Source organism: Dipodomys spectabilis, unplaced genomic scaffold (genome assembly GCF_019054845.1).
Source record: "Dipodomys spectabilis isolate Male_0828 unplaced genomic scaffold, ASM1905484v1 ptg000440l, whole genome shotgun sequence".
Taxonomy (NCBI): Eukaryota; Metazoa; Chordata; class Mammalia; order Rodentia; family Heteromyidae; genus Dipodomys; species Dipodomys spectabilis.
Window position 1 is genome coordinate 1682052 of NW_024871117.1, and position 20968 is coordinate 1703019.

Here is a 20968-nt window from a genome sequence, read left to right on the forward strand (position 1 = left end):
CCATTGCAACAATGATGTACAAGATGATATGTGGAAAAACAAACTTTACAATTTTAGGCAGGGAGGGGGTGTGGCTGTGAGGAAAGGATGGTAGGGGAAAAACAAAGGGGAAGCAACATTGCTTCATAAGAAATGTACTCATTATCTTGCTCTTGTAATTGTAACCCCTCTGCACAGTATTTTCACAATTAAAAAAACTTATTAAAAAAATCTCAAAGTAAGACTCCAGAGGCTCATGTCTGTAATCCTAGCTACTCAGGAGATCTAAAGATCACAGTTCAAATTAACCCTGGGCAGGAATGTCCATGAGACTCTTTATCTCCAATAAACCACCAGAAAACTGGAAGTGGTGCTGTAGCTCATGTGGTAGAGCTCTTGCCTTGAGTCAAAGAGCTGAGGGAGAGCTTCCAGGCCAACCCCCACGACACCCTCCCCCCTAAATAAAAATTCTGAGCCCTCTCCTAATTTTATCTTCCAAAGAATGATGTAGTATATTCAATACTTCTGTAAACTTCTTTCAGGCAATGCATCTTTCCTGAGTGTAATCAATAGTAGAGCAATTTCCTAAACTGCAATATCTTAGTTTGAGAAAAAAAAATATTTCTCTTTATATCTAGGTGAAACTAACATTTCTATAGATCTCTAGAAAATCTATCTTAAAGTTGAATAAACTCAAATGCTTGCTTAGGAAGCAATGCAAAATCATTAGGGGATTGCTATCAGTAATAGACGGATGAATTAATTAAATGCAAAGGATACAGAATGACTACATTCTTGGACAGGAGAATTATATGAGTGAAGATTTTATTTGTTGTACATTACAAAAATGTCTAGCTTGTAAGACAAACTGAGAGAAATAAAAAAGAAGCATTTGTTAATTTCATTCATTTCTGATTATACCTTATTTCAAGACTAGAGTAAGCAGAGATTAAGACAAAACAAACCTTATTTAATTAAATAAAATAATTCTCCATGAGAAAGATTTTATTTGCTCTTTTATGCACAGATTAAAACACTACTTAGCACATAGGTGTTATCAGTAATATTTGTTGAATGTATGAATATATAGAACATTTCATATGTCAAGTACACTTCAAGAAGTGAAGAGTTTGCTTTAAATCACTTAAAACTACCTTGGAGAAGTTCTTGCAATTAATTTTACATAGACTATAAATCTGTTAGTGATTTTTAATTGCAGCTTATAGCTAAGATTATGGGAAGTTATTAAATCATTTAGAGTCTTCCCTTGAGAATTATATTTTAAAGTTATAATTGGTATCATGAATAAAGTTTTTCAATATAAAGAAAGAATAAGCCTATTGTTAATAGAACTAGCTGATGAATTGCTCAGTATTAGGTACATACTTTAATAGTCTTGAATATGTAGCCCAATATATTTCTTTTCTTTTCTTTCTTTCTTTTGCTTGTTCCTTTCTTTCTTCTTTCTTTCTTTCTATCTTCCTTTTTTCTTTCTTTCTTTCTTTCTTCCTTCCTTTTTTCTTTCTTTCTTTCTTTCTTCATTCTTTTTTTTTTTGAAAATGTGGCCATATGAAAGAGGCATAGTATCTGATCAAAACTAAAGTGAATATCTTCAGCCACTTCATTCTACACTACTGGGTTTCAATATATTAATAGTCATATTTTTAATTTAAAATATTATTTGCATATCATTTTTTAAGAAGCTTAAATATTTTTTGCATTCATTTTTTAAATGTAATATTAAGGTTGGAAAGCATCATATGATCCTCTTTACCTTGTCTTACACCTTAATCCTAGCTACTTGGGATACTAATTCAATTTTTTTACCAGGTAGATAGGTGATATTTTAAAAGGTACAATCAACATTTAAAAGATAGATATAGAACTGTGTTTGTGTCAGTTTAGAAGTGGTTATTTAATTTTGTTAATTGAAAGTGGATTAAAAACATTTATTACATCTTTCATTACATGTTTTTCACTATTGGTGAAAACCCTCTTTCATTAATCAGTATTTTATAAATTGAAGTAACAGTATATAAATAATGCAGGTATAATAAACATGACTAAAATAAGTGGAAATAATTTAAGGTTTCTGCTAAATATTGATTTTTCTTATCTATAAATCATGCAAATAAATCAATCCCTAAGTCAGAAAAAGAAAAAGAATTACAGAAAATTTGGGGTATTTTAAAGTTTCAGAAGAATAGAATGAAAAAAATACTGTACAACTCTAAAGACACACATTCATATGTACATCTATATCTAAAAAGATATAGATATAGATGCATATATATGGATATAGATGTATATTTCATCGAACATACAAAGAAACCCAACTAAGAATAGCCCATCTGTTTAGATCTCCCTTTCCGTAGGTAAAGAATATCCTCTATTCTTGAATTGTTCAAACATTTCCAGCTGTGGTATGTGAAAATAATTTATGTGTTTTATGATTCCAACAGTGAGAGTCTAGACATCACTTCCTGCTGTTCTAAGTTTAAATATTCTGTACTGAGTATAAAGCTACATCTTTAAGGTGGCAAAAAGAATCAACTGTCTAGACGGTAAATATCGATCTAAGGTAGCCTAGATTTGTGGCTTTGCTACCTTTCATTAAAAGAATCACAGCCTCTCTATATAAGCTCTGCCGGTCTGGACTTGTTAACTCTGTTAATCACCTGACACCATGAACACTCAACATTTTAGGTCATAAAGAAAAGATGCTGCATTCCATCTTCTGGGTCAGAAAAAAATTAAATAAAGCAAATCAGCAAAAATTAAAACAAGCAAATCAGGCTGTTGGAGGTGTCATTGAGTATATTTGACAATTTTAGTAAAACTTATTCATATCCCTTATGAAAAAGAGAGTTAGGATTTGCAGAGGTATGATCAAATCCAGTTCTGAATTCTCAAAATCATATTTCAAGAACAGAGAATTATCATTTCACAGGCTCCTTTTGAACTAATGAAAACAAAACCCTACTAAACATAATAATACTGGAATTATCATTAACTCTTATCTTTTTATTTGACTGAGTAAAGAAAAGTTTTCAAAATTTACTTTGGAGAAATTTGCAAGTGACAACTGGAAGTGTACACTTTCATATACTTTCCAGTTTTTCTATATTTCCATTTGTTTATGGATTTCCTTTACTTAGAATTCCTTCATTTAAGCACAAATAATCCCAGGTTGTTTATGTTTGAATTTTTTTCATCATTTATTTTCATTTTTTTAATGAACACTTTATTTTCCTGGCTAGAAAGCATAATTTGGACTTATACATTGTTCTTGTTTGCACAGATAACTTGATGAGATGTATTATTTGGTTGATTCCTGAATTTGATCAAATGTTTTTTCTCTGAAACTGTGAGATAGATGTATGTGGATATATTTCTAATATATACATAATATTTTCCAAAACTGTTAGTCTATTTTTCTATTTTTTAGTATCAGAATTTTAACTCACACTCTGTTTGTGTGATTCATTTTATCTCTCTTGAATCCAACTCAGTCATCTATTATCTCAGATATTGTGTGTAATGTATAACTATATGCATAATAATATTTGTAACAAATGATTTACAATGAAGTATAAGACATTACCCCTTTAATATTTACAGCAATTTTTATTGTAATTCTGGGTAAATACCAGTAAATGAGTTCATAGCTGGTGTTTACTTTCTGAGTTGACTTTAAGTTTTACTACCTTTAATCCTAGAATGTTGAATCATTCTATTCATCATAGGTCTGTTTCATTATACGGTCACTTAATCTAAATTTTATAATACACTGGCATTTTCAGGGTTATTTACTTCTGCATTATAGGTACACTGGACCTTTGAAAACATATACCTTCACAGCTTCTCTCCTTTGAATTGAGTCTGATACTGCAGAATCCAAACGCTATTTTGTTACAACTTTTATTCTTTTCCTTTTCAGGTAAGAAAAATCACCAGGATCTCTCTGAAATCCAGCTTTCTGCATGTGATTTAGGAAACTAAGACTATGAAAGGAATTTGGCCCTTAGAGAACTCTCTTAATGAGCTTCCCTTCTCACACAGGTAGGTAATCTAGATAAGCTTTTTTTAAAACTAGTTTTCTTAATTCCATCTTAATTCTTCCACTTGTACATGATTTAATCACTTTTGTCTGAATTGATGATGAGTTATTTTGTCTTTGAAAATGTAAAATTATTATATTGTGTCTTATTGCAGATAATTCTGTATTAAACTGCCCTGTGATACAATGTCTTTCTAATCCAGAGATTCATACATTCAAATACTGAACTAATTTATGTCCTTATTTCTAGTTTTAAATTGTTTCTGTTTTCAGTGGAAAAGTTTATGTGATTTTTACTTTAATCTTCCAAAAGTTGCATTGACTTCTAATTTATTTTAGTTTGAACTTTATTTGTTCTGTTATTGAAAATATCTACCTTTTAACTACTAATGGTTTCTTTTTATTTAAGTATGTTCTTTATTGTAAAAATGCTGTACAGAGGCGTTACAGTTACATGGACAAGACAATGAGTACATTTCCTATCAAGCATTGTTACCTCCTCCTTTGTTTTTCCCCTACTCTCCCTTCCCTCCCATCTCCACAACTACACTCCTCCCTCCCTGCCTAAATTGTAAAGTTTGTTTCTCAACATAGTGTCTTGTACATCTCATTGTTACAATGGGTCAATCTGTATCCCTATTTAAGCATTTTTTCCCCTTTCCTTCCCCAATCTAGAGAAGTATATATACAAGATTCAGGGCACTGACATCAAATACAGTGAAAACGAGTTATACTGTGGGGGAGGAACATACAAAAAAGTAAAAAAATCACATGGTGATTTATAAATACATTAGGAACAACAGCAAGAAAAAAGCAAGAAAAAAGCCACTTCTGTCCCTATCTTGGGGTTCATTTCACTTAACCATCTTATCTGGTCATATGTATATCTTAATATGATCATTTAAGTAATTTTTGTTCATTTATTTGTTCTGGACTTTTCCAACTCAATCCACCCTCTTTCCAAGTGTATGTTTCTTAGAAAAAGCCCAACTCCCATTTGAACTAGAAGTTTTGATGTTAAATTCCACCATTAACTCTTTTTAGTTTAATGTGGATGTTTTCAGTTTAATATTCAATACTTTTATTTGCTCTATATAAAGTTTAAACATTTTCTTGGTATTCCTTCTTATCATCTTTTTGATTTTTCTCTTTCTCAGTTCAAGTACTTTATCAGTATGTAACTCACATTTAAAATATTTTGAATTCATTACTTTCAATAGTCTAGGCTTATGATCCATCTGATAGAATTTTCTTTTTAGTTCAAGAAGCCATATGAAAATTTTGGACATTTTTATAAATTATGTGTCTCAAGTTTCAGATTAAATCTATGTCTTAGAGTTTCTCTTGAGGTTGAATATACTCATGTACATTGAACTACTATCACATTTTAAAAGCAACTTGATTGTTCAAGATAAGGTCCAGATGAACTTTATATAATTGTAACTGCTTGTCTCCTAACTACTTTTTATCAGAAAGAGTGATTTTATATCATTTTCATTGAAACACATGAACCTGGATAAATGATGTTAAGTGAAGTAATTCAGGTTCAGGAAGATAGACAAGTTTTTTCTTTCATATATGGTGGTGAGATTTATATTATAAACATTTATTCAAACAAATAATGTATGGTATATGCAGGGGAAGGTTCCAACGGTATAACCCTTTTGGACACAGAGCATTTACAGTTTAACAAACTAAATATGAGAAAGCTGGAACTTGAATATAGTGAGAGTTGAGGTCATTGAGTAATGGGTAAAAGAATGAAGGGAGGAAAGATGGTTGAATGTGTTCAAAATACATTTTCTTAGTCATATATATATATATATATATATGTTATATGTATGTATACATAAGAAAATTAAGAGGAGCGAGAAGGGTGGGAAAAATAAAATAATTAACCAAAAGTTAACATTGATTATAAATTGCCATATTGAATTGCAATCCCTTTGTCCAACAATTATAACAAAAAAGAAATGGAAATAATATATATCAACATGATTGTCATAAATACAACACACAAATCGAAAAGAATAAAATGCCCAGAAATGATTCTACGCATTTATAATCAAAGGATTATTGAAAATTTGAAATATTGAAAAATAGAGGCAAACCATACACTCGAGAATAAGAAAATTTCATCAATAAACTATATAAGAACAGACACTCAAATACAGACAAATAACATGTGATTCCTACCTCAAACATACCCTACAGAAAAATCAACTCAAAAATCAATCAAATATCTAAATGAAAGTAGGAAAATTCAACAATTTTAAATCAGGTCTATTTGACTTTGATCTTGAGATACTGTGACTTACAACTATTGTGTGTGTGTGTGTGTGTGTGTGTGTGTGTGTGTGTGTGCATATGTTTATGTGTGTTTGCTACTATTAGAAAGTTACCTATTTTGTAGTAGCTGAATTTTCTCCTACCTTAAAGATAACACTTCTATATGTACAGTTATTTTAATGATGTGATGTTAGTTCAAATATTTTAAAGCAAATTGTAAACATATTCAAATATTTTCAATAAGTACTTCATATTTTAAAATGGTTCTAATAATGATATTTTTTTCATTGAACAATATATTTGGAAACTAAAATAAACCTTAAATAGAGGCAATTATATTATGATTACAAAAGAGTTCACAGTGCTTAGAAACCTCTCAAGTACTTAAATATAATGAGGAAATTTAGGGTTGGTGGAAATGTACTAATTTCTCTATTCTAATCATGTGAATGTACTCATTTAAAGTATAATGAAAAAATGTATATCCTCAAATCGTTTGGCATTGTGATTTCTCTCTCTAGTGAGCTGGCCATCCTAATAAATGTGCTCTTCTGTTTCGATAGAGAGTTGTATCTCAAATTGTTCCTGGTTACATAGCATCATTTTTATTTTGAGTTATTAAACTATATATGCAAACATGGAGATGATTTATTAAGCCCATCGATGTGGGTGGCTAATAAAGTTTGGTGCTTATTTTATTGTGATTGCATATAATTAGCTCAGGGCTTTATATTTTTTTCATTTTTGGAAATCAGAAAACAAAGAAAATAAAGAATCAAAATTGTCCTGCACTGCTAGGATGATAATATAAAAGTAACATATTATGATCAGTGTCAGCGGAGTGACGTTCAGTAAATTCAAGCTCTTTAGCCACTGACTCTCATTCACTTCACAGGCTCCTTTGATTTCATCCCTACTGTGCTTCACTTGTCAGTCTGCAGCTAGTTATTTTTTAATACTGTACACTCAATCAGGTCACTCGCTTCTCAAAAACAGTCTAAAGAACAACATCAAAAACCCAAAAAACAGAAAAAAAGGAACAAAAAACCCAAGTCCTTCCACCCTTTACAGAAACTTCTGTATGCCACTTATTTGGTTATATCTTCTCTTACTCCTCTTGAAGTTTCTCAATTTCTTTGCTGATAATTTTTCCAGACATATAATGACCCAACATCTCTGTGTCTTTTCTTTTCTTTTTCTTTTTCTTTTTTTTTTGGTACTGGGGATTGAACCCAGGATGTTGCACTTGCTAGGCAAGCACTTTGCCACTGAGCTATATCCCAGCCCTTCATCTCAATATCTTGAGATAGATACTCTCATGTCTCCCATCATCAATGAGTGTAAAATAGCCATTCACCACTATGGTACAATGTACCAATTTTCTCTAATTTTAATTCATAACACATATTCTGACATTGAACGTACCATTTACTTCATTCAATTTACCTTCATTATCTACCCATGAAGTGGGGCAGATAAAGTAAAGATATGAAGAAGGCGTTTCATAAACAGACAATGAGAGCTTGAGCTGACTATTCTTATTCAACATGAAGGGAACCAAAGCATATTTAATAAATAATGATTAATGACTAAATTATATTTTTAAATTTATATTTTAAGAATAACACATTTTAATTTTCTATTAGTAGATATGTTCAAGTTTTATAAAACTACTTACTAATTAGCTTTAATTTCATCTTGAAGTCAGTATAAATGTTAAAATGCCCTTTAGTTTAGTAGAAAATTTAACTAATTGATGTTCATAGGTATATTTTTGAATGTAGATCAAAACTTTACAACTTAACTTTTTAATATTTTAATTTAACTAAAAATGCTCATTTGCTTAGACATTTTGAATCACGTCATATGATGTGACTTTATATGATATCTCATGTGTCAAATGATGTGTCATGTATATCATATATAATCTATATCATCAATGATATCTACATAACAAACAAGAAGAAAATGTTCCTGTTATTTATCTATTTAAAGACTAATAGCTCATCTTATTAACTTGTATAAGAATTGTAAGATTGAATCCACTGAATTGCAGTGATGGAATAAACTTGTGGTCTTACAAATAAACAAATTGATTCCACTGTCATATGTTATTTATACAGTAGACCAGTGTAAGAACATACCTTAGTGTAAGGCAGTTCGACAAGTAAATTTTACCATTATGATAAGATTTTTTTTTACCATAATTGATAAGATTGATAAGATTTTACCATAATTGATAAATTGAAGCAGTCTAAATTTAGTGAAGGGTTTTCATTCAATGAATTCTACTACCCGATGTTATTAATAAGGTGGACCTGGCTAACTTTAGTGTAGGAATACACCTCACTGAGTGACTTTCTTCAGTGAATTTTTACACTGCTAATTATATCATTTATTTGACAAGTATTTATATGTAATCATACTCCTACCATGAGAGAGATAATTAAGAATAAAATTAAAGGTAAAAATCGTGAATGACTCATCTATCATTTCCATACAGCAGCTTTGAGAGACACTGATCAAGCTACTTCACATAAAGTGACTTAAATGATGAAAATTAAAGTAATAGATAAGAATTAATAGAGAGGATTAAAAATTCATGAACAGGGTATGGCTTAGATTCACTTGGATTGGTAAGGAAAAATGCAATGAAAAGTAAAAGGAGTTTATACCAAGAGCCTTGTTTGAAATAAAACTGATCATTAAGGGGTTGAGCCACAAGGATAAAAATAGAAAGGAAGGAATTACATTAGGTGCTGCGGATGCTGTAATCTATTGGACTCTGCAGGCCATTTTACATGGTGTAGTCATAATTCAAGGAGGTAATTATGGGTTCTGAGCCACAAAGATATGGATGGACACAGAATGCTGAGAAGTGAACATATCTGAATATGATTTTCCACTTGCTGATGATTTGAATATAGAATGAGAGAGATAAACATGAATCAAGAATGACATTAGATTGCTTGCCCTGAATAATAACTCTAAACCTCTGATAGTCATAAACTTAATACTGACTGCATTATGGGTAATAGTTTCTTTAATGAAATAATTGTGCTAGGTTACAGTTACAAATTATACCCAATTTAATTTTGTAGTCACAGAAGATATTATTAAATTCTATTACTGGTAATTTTTTTTTTTTTTTTTGTCCGTTGTGGGGCTTGAACTCTGGGCCTGGGCGCTGTCCCTCAGCTCTTCAGCTCAAGGCGAGCGCTCTACCACTTGAGCTACAGCGCCACTTCCTATTACTGGTAAATTTTAAATAAATAACAATATCCTAGATATTCTAGAAGAGTTTAATTCAATTGTTTAAGACCCTTAAGAAGAGCTCTGTATTCTCTGGTTTTGCAGTATTGCTGTGTTCTAATAGTAGTTTTAGTTGGTGCCATGTAATTTCAACCTGCCCTTCTAAGTATAATTTAGACAAGTATAATTTGTACAAATATATGTATATGTGTATGTGTATATGTGTAATATAATATATAATCTTTTATATCAATATAATATATAATCATACATATACATGTATCTTTTTAATCTTTTTAATCGGTTTTGCCATGTATTGTCTATCATCTATATTTATCCATATGTCTATGCATATATGTGTTTACAAATTCATCATTTACTATAGATCATGTTATCATTTATGAATCTATGCATTCTCACTTTAATTCTTTGTTAGTACCCTGACTGAAAAAAATTGGCTACTATTTTTTCTTCATATATCAATATTTCACATGAAAGAATTAACTATTTCACATGTCCAAAAATGGACTGGCTTGCTGTAGAATATCTTTGTATTGAAAAGTTACATTTTAGTATCATTGATCTCCTCAGTAAGGTGATGCCGTTTGATCCAAAGATTTCCAGATCAAATCACTGGAAACTGTAGATGTTATTTCATTCTGATAAAGGACTTACAGACACAAGTAAGTTAAGGATTATGAGATATGAATATTATCATCATTGACTTTTGCTATCGTCTAAATAACTAGTCTCCAAAATTTCAGTTACCATCAGTTTATTATAAAAGGGAGATACGGAAATTATTTACATGATGAAAGATCTCAGAACTTCGATGGAATAGGCAGCTTCGCATGATGCCATTTTAGTAATGTATTCACTCTACATACTTCCCAAGAATGTCACCAAATAATCCTTGTCATTGAGAACTACTTTGCTGCCTCCATATTCTGGAAGAAGAACTTTATCACCCGCTTTCGCACTAACTGGCCGAATCTCTCCACCCTTTCCTTTAAAGCGCGAACCCACGGCCACTACTGTGGCTTGCAATACTTTTCCTTGAGACTTTTCTGGAAGTATAATGCCTCTTTTGGTTACAGTTTCGGCTGCACTCCTTTCGACCAACACTCGGTCAAACAGAGGAAGGAACCGTCTAAATGTTTGTCGGGCCACGGCTCTTCGCTGTACTCTGCCACGCAGTAACTAATTTTGAAATCATGCTATTTTTAAGTCACGCTATTTTTGGACCTTAACAGGCGATTAGATCCTTTACGAATGGGATTAGTAATTTTGCTCAAGAGCCCATAGGGAAATTTTCATTTTTGAAGGGAATACTCAGACTCTGACAAGCTATAATCTAATAATAGGACCCTTGGCAGAGCCTAATACCATTAGAAACTGATATCTCACTTCTCGGAACTAAAACAAAACAAAACCTTGAATGCCTGTTGTTTGTAACCTACTGACTTCATTCTATTTTGTTGCAGCAGCTTAAATAAACAAGTATAATTATTTAAGAGGTTCCAAAATCCAATCCTTACAAGAGACCCAAGGAGAAAAACAGGCATATAAACAAAGGGGTCATGTGACCACAATGGTTAGGGGTTGGTATCAGGCAGCCGAAACAGAAGACAGATGCCAAAAACACTAAGCCAGAAATGGATTTTTCCTGAACATCCTCAGATGGAGGCTGCTCTCTCAGCAGCGCCCTTCTAACCTCTCAGCTTCTGAACACCCAGATAAATGTCTATTTGACTCTACGGTAAACATGTTGAGAATTCTTTCCTTTGTATTCTAAAATATACAATTTGCCTAAATTCAGCAAAAGGACATGAGACACTTTCTAGGTTACCCGAAATTATTGACAATTAAGGGTGGGTCGGTGCTGACTGGCTTTGTCTGCTTTGTTTCTATAATAAAGATGTTCAAAGTCAACTTCTAAGTTCCTTCCTCCCTGCTTTGACATTGATATCGTTAGATGTTTCTACTATCTATGTTATTTTAAGGTACCTAGAAAGACCTATTATTTAGTCTTTACTTAATTTAATGTGTTATTCTTTTGGACTTTGTACTACAAGAATGCAGTGAAGTTACAGTTACATGAGCAAGGTAATGAGGACATTTCCTATCAAGCATTAACCCCTCTGTACAGTATTTTTACAATAAAAAACCTTATAATTAAACAGCAAAAAAAGAATGCAGTGAAAAAAAATGTTCCTTCCTCCTTTCCCTCTTCTCCCTCCTCCCTCCCCTTCTCCCCGCCTCCTTTTCCATTTCCATCTCCATGGTGCATCTCTAGCTCCTTTCTCTTCGCTTTCTCTCTCTTTTTTTTCTCTCTCATTCTCCCTTTCACTCATCGTCTCTCCGTTACTTCATTTCAGCGTGACCTCTACAAATAGAGAAAATGCAAACTACTTTTTTCCCCACTAGATTCACTGGAAAATATGGGAAGAAATTTTCAAAGAGGAAGATGTATTAACTTCTTGGTATACATCCTTTTTGAAAGGAATAATTGCTCATGCCAGCCTGTGGTTATTTACCACTCAACACTGAGAGAAAGGCAAAGGCTTTTACTTTGGTTACTGTAATAATATTAAAGCAGAAGGATTCTGCTTGGTTTGGATCAAAATTGTCATTAGAATCTGTTAAAAAAAATTCTCTTTGCCTTTCCTTGCCCCTGCTTTCCTCATGAATCTATTTTCTGAAGGGCAGGAATCTTGGTGACAGTGTTCCAGTTGGGGCGAAGAATGGCTTGACATACAGCCAATATCATGAGAGTTCTTTGGCCTGCAATGTAGACCATTCAAGTATTTCCCAGAAATACATAATGTATTATAATTGTCTTACCCTGAGCCAATGCTAGATTACAATTCTGTGAGCTTCAATAACTACTTATTTGATAGACATCTTAAAAATTTATTGTGAGACAAGGTAAGGTTCTAAGGTATGAAATAAGAATATAGTACATGAAGCATTCTAAAATCAAGGGGAAAGTGATTTCTCATTGATTAGGAAATCAAACACCTTGATCATGGCCCTGGAGGCAAACTTTACTTGTGGATGGAAGCACAGTAGTTTTAATGTGAGTGATCAGCAAAGCAGCTGATGGTAAAAATGATTATTTAGAACTGTGTAAACAAATCAGGAAGCTGAGATCTGAGGATCACAGTTAGAAGCTAGCAAGTATGAAATTCTCCAAGACTCTTACCTCCAATTAACCACCAAAAAGCCATAAGTACAGATGTGACTCAAGTGATAGTTTGAGCACTAGCTTTGAGCAAAAACACTAAAAGACAAAGTCCAGGCCCTGAGTTTAAGATCTAATACCACAATACAAGCACACACACACACACACACACACACACACACACACACACACACACACATGCACATAGCCAGTGCTCATCTCTTTCCTGATATCCTTTTTCCTATTCCTAAACTGATTTTCATTTTCTTTCAATTTTTCCCTTGTTTCAATTCTCAATGTAATAAACATTCTGTATCTGTATCTTAAACATCGTGGAAAAATGACTGTAATGTGGAGGAGACACTGAGGCAATATTTTAAGCTTTTCCTTAAAGCAGGACAATCGGTCCTAGCAAGTACACTAGGCAAGCCAGTAATAGAATCTGGTGGCATTCAAGTTTAGTGTTGCAGTATAGATGCTAACCTCTAATTTGAACCTACTAATTTAAACTGCTTCAAAGGAATTGAATGGGTAAAATTATCTCTTTTTTAAAGTAATCTGAGTGAGTTAGTCTTGTTTTCTTGAGTATCTCATCTTGTGACTAAAAGACTTTCAGCATCAAAACAATTTGGTGGCCTTCAGAACATTGACTATTCCCATAATATAACTCAAAATTTAAGCAAAGTATTTTGGAATCTGGGTCAAAAATTTGCGTTACCCAGGTGTCAGTGCTTCATGACTGTAATCCTACCTACTCCACAGGCTGAGATGAGACTACGATGGTTCAAAGTCAGCCCGGGCCAAAAAGTTCATCTGATTCTTATTGCCACTGAAACACCAAAATGTCAGAAGTGGAGCCTTGACTCAACTGGCAGAACATTAGCCTTGAGCTAAATCTCAAGGACAGTACCAAATCCCTGAGTTGAAACCCCAGATCCTGGCACACAAACTACTGAAAATTTCTTTGCATTATAGCAACTTTACTTATTGATTTCCAGCATTTACTTATAATTGATGAATCCATAATCACACAAAAATGGATGTTCTGGGAAATGTTTTCCCATTGTTTTTGTCGTAAATTCCTAATTCACGTAATCACACGATTTCAGAGATTAGCAATCCCTGATTTCTGCTATTTGTAAGTTTCTCTAATTTATTCTGGTGAATTTGGGGACAAATTTCATCTTCATGAGTGGGCCAGTTGTCACAGTCTCTTAGTTACATCATAGATGCAAAAGATGGATTCTTACCGAGCTTTAAAGAGTTGCTCCATTCAAATTTAGTTGCATGAAGAATACAAAACACACTAATCTTTTAAGATAACTTAAAATATTTGTAAACACTGACATTTATATAAAAATCAAGGCAAACAAAACATCTGACTTTTCATTTTAGCTACAAATTTGCTACTATGCTGTTTTGTGTAAGTAAACATGTAATAAAGAGGCTTGCTTTTCCTCATGCCTTCTCTTAGGAAAGTTAAACTTCTCCACAAAGAGAGATTTGTGGTCTGGAGCATGGCAAAAGTTGTCAGAAAACTTAACCAGGAAAACCAAGGCCTTGTATTCAAATCACAGAAATGTTAAAGGAAAAAGAAAAATAAAGAGAATTGATTTATCCAGACCTAAATTTAAAAATATAACACACACATAAATGTTATATTACCAAGAATTTTCAAAAATATTTGAATATTATGATTACAAGACAATTTGTGACTATTAACTATAGGAATAAAATTAATATGATATGTTGTGAACAGAACTCCATGTGGTATATGCATAAGTTCTTGTAATACTATTAGTATATTTACATATTGAAATTACTTTACAAATCAAAAATTAAAATAAAATTTTAAATAAGTGGATCATGAGAATATAAACAAAGAAAAAATAATATTTTAAGGATATCAGTGTAAATATTGAATATATACAAAAAGTGTTTTAGGTTTTGGAAAATCTAGAGCTTTGTATCAATATATTTTAACAGATAGTAAAGAAAATGATGAGCTATATAAATCACTTCATAATATTGCCAAAGAATGTACAAAGGAAAACACTAAGCAATAAATATATTCAATTCAAAAAAATCACAACATAAAAGGAAATTGGATGTAAAAGAAAATAAAAGAATAAAGCACAAATTTCTGAAAAGAATATCACAAGGTTAAAACAAGCTATAACTGGAACATTGTCGGATGAGAGAATTATTGAGCAGATGCATTCATCTTCTATGCTGACCACATACATTTAAATTTCTAAATAGACCTTTCTCTGTAATCCATTCAGAAATATATCTCTTGCTGTTTTTACCTCCCATAGATACTATTTTATACTGAAAAGTGGTCCTTAGGAGACCATGAATAATTGAAAAGGAAAGATAAGGCACACAATAAAAAGAAAAGCAGGCCAGTGTTCAGAAATATTTTTTACAGTGCTGAATAAGAAACACTTGAATGCACTTGTGATATTCCTCTTGTATTAATGTCTTAGAGAAAGAGTTTTCTATATTTTCATAGCCTTAAAGCCATCTCTTCAAACACTCTATTACCCAGAAGCATAAACAAATACAAAGTATAAAAACAGGACACTACTGATTCAAAAGGCATATTTTGGGATGCTAATGTAGAATGCTTTGTCTTTTTAAGACAACCAGTTTATCACTGTGATTACATTCAAACATTTCTTGTTAAGATGGTTTGCATTTTAATGCTTATAATCTAAGAGAAAAAATAAGCATTTATCTTGGCCTTCTTAGTAATAGAGAAAACAGAAAATGGAAAATAAAAAATTTACAGATTGGAAGTAAATGCTAAATGTCACACACAAAATGTTTCTGTCCTTTCCTGAATTCATCTAATGAAATATAATAGTGGAAAAAGGTGGTGGTGTCTGGTGACAGGGTTTGTAGAAAGTCAGTAGGTAGTGAGAATGGAATGCTTTGGTGTAGCTAGTATAGGAAGAGGGTACAAGTTCTGTCCCATGATGAGAAGACATAATGGGATCTTACTAGACTAAAGCCAGAAGAGGAACCCCAGAAGACCATGCTGACACCCTGATCTCAGACTTCCAGTTACAACCTAGTGATGAAGAGATACCTTCCTTCCTTCTTTCCCTCATTTCTTTGCTCATTTCTGCACGTTTGTTCCTTCCTTTCTTCTTTCTTTCCTTCCTTCTTTCTTTTCTGCCTTTCATCCTTTTGTCTGTTCATCAATCCTTCCACCCTTCTTTCCTTCTATAAAACTGAGAATAGAGTTTAGATATCTCATACATGGTAGGAAAATGCTCTACAACTTGACCATATTCTTTGTTGAAGAAAATATATTCTGTTATTGTAAGCCAACCAGTGTTGACAGCCCACACTGAGGTTTATAATACTTGTAGGGTGTCAGCCCGTATATTAAACTATCCAATAGCAGAGAAAGGCCATCAGTTTTATGATTCTCTACTTCTGCCAAACTATTATACCAAGACACTTGCCTACCATCCTCAGAATTTATAAGCTGACATCTGGATGACTGAGCCTCAAAGCTAGCCTGGGATATAAGACTGCAGTACTCCATCTAATATTTAAAAAAAAAAAAAAAAACCAAAAAAACACAAAAAACAAAATGCTAGACTGCAAATGTGAGTCAAGTGCTGGAACATCATGCTTGATCAGAAAGTCAAATGAGAGCCTCAGGTTCTGAGTTCAAGTTCTAATACTGGCAAAACAACAACAACAACAACAACAAAAGACTTCCTTTAATAGTTTTGTAAGGTCTGTTCAAAATATATTGAAATACATTTTTATCAACAAGTCATTAAAATTTTGCATGTAAACAGCAATCTGATCTTGATACAGACTATATACATATATATGTACATACATATATATGTATATCTTTGCATATGAATCTATTTATATATATCGTTTTATATATATATATATATATATATATATATATATATATATATATTTCTGTTTCAGAATTCCAATTTGTAACTCAGGCTGTCCTGAAACTATCAATCTTCTCTTATCATCCCTCAAATACTTATGTTATAGGTGTATGCAATAATATCTGACTCATAAAAATTTTAATACAGATTCAGTTAATAAATTTCAAGTGTCATATTCAGTATATATTATTAAGTCTATATTTGATTTCTATGATGACTAACCATAATAAAAGTAAAGTCATTGTAAAGAGATTTACTATGCTATTTTTTCAATACTGAATTTAGTAACAAATAATTTCTGCAATGTTTTACATTTTTTGGTAATTTCTAGAAAAATATAGTGTTTGGGGAGTATGGTATTAGTCACAAGTGATATAGAACACTTATCTAACAGAAGGAAAAAGAGTCAACAGGATCAAGATCATTTTTTTCCAAGTAAACTAATTTTTGCCAATAATTTTAAACATTGGGAAGAGAATATTATCAACTTTAAATGAGCCATCTCTGTTTTCTATTCTTACATTCAAAAGTAATGCATATATACTCAAGAACATTTATAGATTCTACAAAAAGCTGTGCAACAGCAAATTAGTTCAACAAAGACCTTATCAAAGAACAAAAGAAAGCCAATTATATTTCCAGAAACACTGACTATTTACCTAAATTACAGTCATCAGGAAAACCAGCTGCAATGATACTCATTAGATTTTTGGCTGCGGGCAAACTTAAGTCTTAGAACTACTTTTGGGAAAAGGACCTGGGAAAATGAAATGAGATAACTAATTATTGAGTTAAGCTTATTGTGGCTCTGGGAAAATATGTCATTTGGTAAGAGGGCATCTCCCACTAAAAGCTTAGGCTCTTCATGTTTTAAAGAGATCTTATCCATCAATCTATGGGCTTTCTTCTCTTATTTAATAAAGTTGCTTGTTAACTTTTTAATGTAGTCCTGTGCTTATTGAGGACAATCATGAATCATATTTCCTCTGTGGCCCTCTAGATGGACTCCAGTTTAAGACTTTGTAAAGGAGTGTAAAATTTGTTTGGTATCAGATAATGGAAAGTTTGGAAAAACAAAACAAAACAAACCCCAAAATCAAAATAAAATTACATTTCTCAACCAAAAATTCTCTAGGGAAACCTGAAGAAGCTATTTTAAAAGTCATAATTGCCAATGACAATAAAACAAAACAGTTGCAAGTGATTGTGAAATGTAGGTGGTTGTTGGGTCTTTGAAGGGTCTGTTGTGATTTGCTCTGTTCTTTTAAAGGCATACTTACAATAACACATGAGAAAACTGAGTGGCAAATGAGGGATGATGTCATTAACAACTATCCACTCCCTCGTTTTCTTTACCTGAATTAATTCTTAGAAAGGGAGTAATTTCATCTCTGAAGCTTTCTCTTTCTCTCAGGTGAATACATTTATTTTCAAAATGATGTCTATCCTGTTTTTTTTTTTTACTTTCTTAAACTTCGAACATCACTTGTGTAAATTCTCTAATTGACAAGGGTGCAGCAAAATCAGACCTCTAAGCTTTCTCTCCCCCCAGTGAAATATGTATTGCTAACTTAACCATCAATTTCATGATAATTGATTGATTCAATGATTTTTTAAGTTAATTGAATATCTATATGAGAGGAATGTATGCAACTTTAGATCTTAACATGTTTGTTGGTTTGTGTGTGTTTTTAAAGTCAAGAAGATTTGAAAATCCTAACAGTTCTCATTGTTTCATTTGCTTTCCACATCATGATTCTCTGTGTGAAGGCCACCAACATTAGAGAGTCAGACACAGCAAACACACGCTACACTTTTCTCATAGAATTTCCCTTCCAGAAATACAGTCAGAAAGCATAAGATTGTGATGAGTCATTGTTCGGTTTAGAGGAAGTGGGATAGAACTGATACTGTGTAAGAATCACATCTTACATTTATCAGTGTTAACTGGCTGATTTGTGTGTGTGTGTGCGCCTGGATAGCACATAATTAACATGTCACTATAAAACCATTCACTACTCCGAAGAATAAATTCACATTCCATTAAATAGCGATCATCACCACTTTAATGGCCTGCATGTTGCATTTTAATAGGCATATAAGTAACCAGAAAATTAAACAGGTCTTTTATCTAATACATATTTTCACATTTGAGTGTACACCGGGCTTAAGATAACTAGTACTGCTGCCACCGATCGGGTTCCATTAACTCGAGCTCTCTTGTGAGGCAGTAGGGTTCTAATGTCTCCTGTGGAAATGTTATGCAAATTATTTGTAAATGTGAAACCCTCAAGAGCAAAGCTACATTAACTGCTCCTATTGCAAAGGTAGATTCAATCATTTACAAACTCATCAATGGATGAATTGAAGAGAAATTGTTTCTCTGCAGCTCTGAAATGTGGTAAATATGGGGACAGCACCATCTTCTGGGCTCCACGGGCTCAGGATGTTCACATGCTGCTGTGAGCTGGATTTCAAACAGATCTTGAGAGATATTAAACAGCACCTGTACACACGGTGAATTTGCTAGTGTTTGATACAAATTTATAATATAAGGATTATATGTTGTAATGTAGGAGCAAAATAAAAGCATATTTATTTATTGGATAATTGTATGTTAGTCCAAGTCAACACAGTGAAAATTAATTTCTTTTTTTATTGTAAAAATACTGTACAGAGGGGTTACAGTTACATGAGGAGGTAATGAGTACATTTCCTATCAAATATTGTTACCCTCCTCCTTTCTTTTTCCCCTACCCTTGCTTCCCCCCCACTGCCACTCAGACACCCCCCCCCCAGCTAAATTGTAAAGTTGGTTTTTCAACATAGTGTCTTGTACATCTCATTGTTACAATGGGTCAACCTGTATCCCCGTTAAAGCATTTTTTTTCCCTTCCACTCCCCAAGTTAGAGAACTGTACACACAAGATGGAAAGACTTGGAAAAAATTTTATTAAGTGAAGTAAGCCAGACTCAAAGAAACCTAAGTCCTATGGTTTCCCTTATTTGCAATACCTAGTGTATGTCTGGGACAAGCAGAAAAGGTCAAAAGCTGTACACATATGACCAGTTAAGGTCATATGTACGAAATTGAAGTATGGAGGTCAGATCTGGCCAGCACCATATTGGCCACATGGTGGATTATAGGTCTGGCATTTTGCATCTTGTCTTCATGCTGCGGGAAGGACCCTCCACCCCCACCCCATCACCTGCTTCCCAGGTAATGGGCATGCCTGGACCCCTGGAGGCATGGGCAGGCGCTTGGCTGATAGGTTACTGACTCTGTCAATCTAGTGCCTGGGACTGGGAATTTCCTGAGGATCTTCCCCCTGTGTTCCACCTATTTAGGCCCGGACCAGCCTAGCCTCCAGGACTCCATGCTACGTGTGTCTCCGTGATCGTGCCCTGTGTCCTGTGTCCTGGCTCATCTCCAGTCAGCATGGCGTCCCAATTCAACTGGCCATTGGAGCTGAATTGGCTTGTGGTATTGTTCTTGTTGTTTCTTTCCACTTTAGCACGTTTCCTAACTGTTTTGTGTATTTGCATGCTACAGGCCTTTGTAACAACGGGCGGCCTGCAGCCTGTTAACTGTATAATAGAGACTCCAATATTCTATATTTTAAAATGTGGCTTCTGGAATGATTTACCTTACAACAAAATGAACCCCAAGATAGGGAACAAGTGCCTTTTTCTTTCTTGCTATTGTTCCTGACGTATTTACAATGTACCAGTGTCTCGCAGGACCCCATCTGAGTTCTGTGTGCTGTGAGGGTGTATGCTGGCTTGCATTCCTCTCAGCGGGAAGGGGAAAGCTCCTTCCTCTGTGCCCGGCAAAGGTCCTGCACCTGGTGCCACGCTCAGGTGAAGTCTTTCAGAAAATGCCATTCGTGTTCCTCCTGGTTAGTGGTGTGGAACTATGCATCAGGATTCCTTTTGTGTTTTTGAAATAGACCTCCACCTGCACCTTGCTTCCTCTTTTGTTACCCTGAATGAAAAGTTGCTAATCCTCCATATCCCTCAAGAGTTGGTTACTGTGATGGCCGCTGACTGCAGCTTTGCCTTCTATGACCCTATGCCCTATGCAAGTGTATGCTGTTTTAATACACTCTGTCTATACCCTCATGGTATGGTGGTCCCTTTCTGCCTACCAGACACCAAGGTCCGGGGTCTGGCTGTGTGAACAGCAACATACCAGGTGATATTTTTGTTGTTGTTGTTGTTCCTTTTTATGTTCCTCCCCCATGGCATAACCTGTTTTCACTGTATTTG

General features: G+C 33.4%; 1 pseudogene; it reads right to left on the bottom strand.

The window, feature by feature from the left end:
• Nucleotides 1–10354: 10354 nt before the first annotated feature.
• LOC122097926 lies at nt 10355–20584 on the bottom strand (annotated as a pseudogene).
• Between the last annotated feature and the right edge of the window lie 384 nt (nt 20585–20968).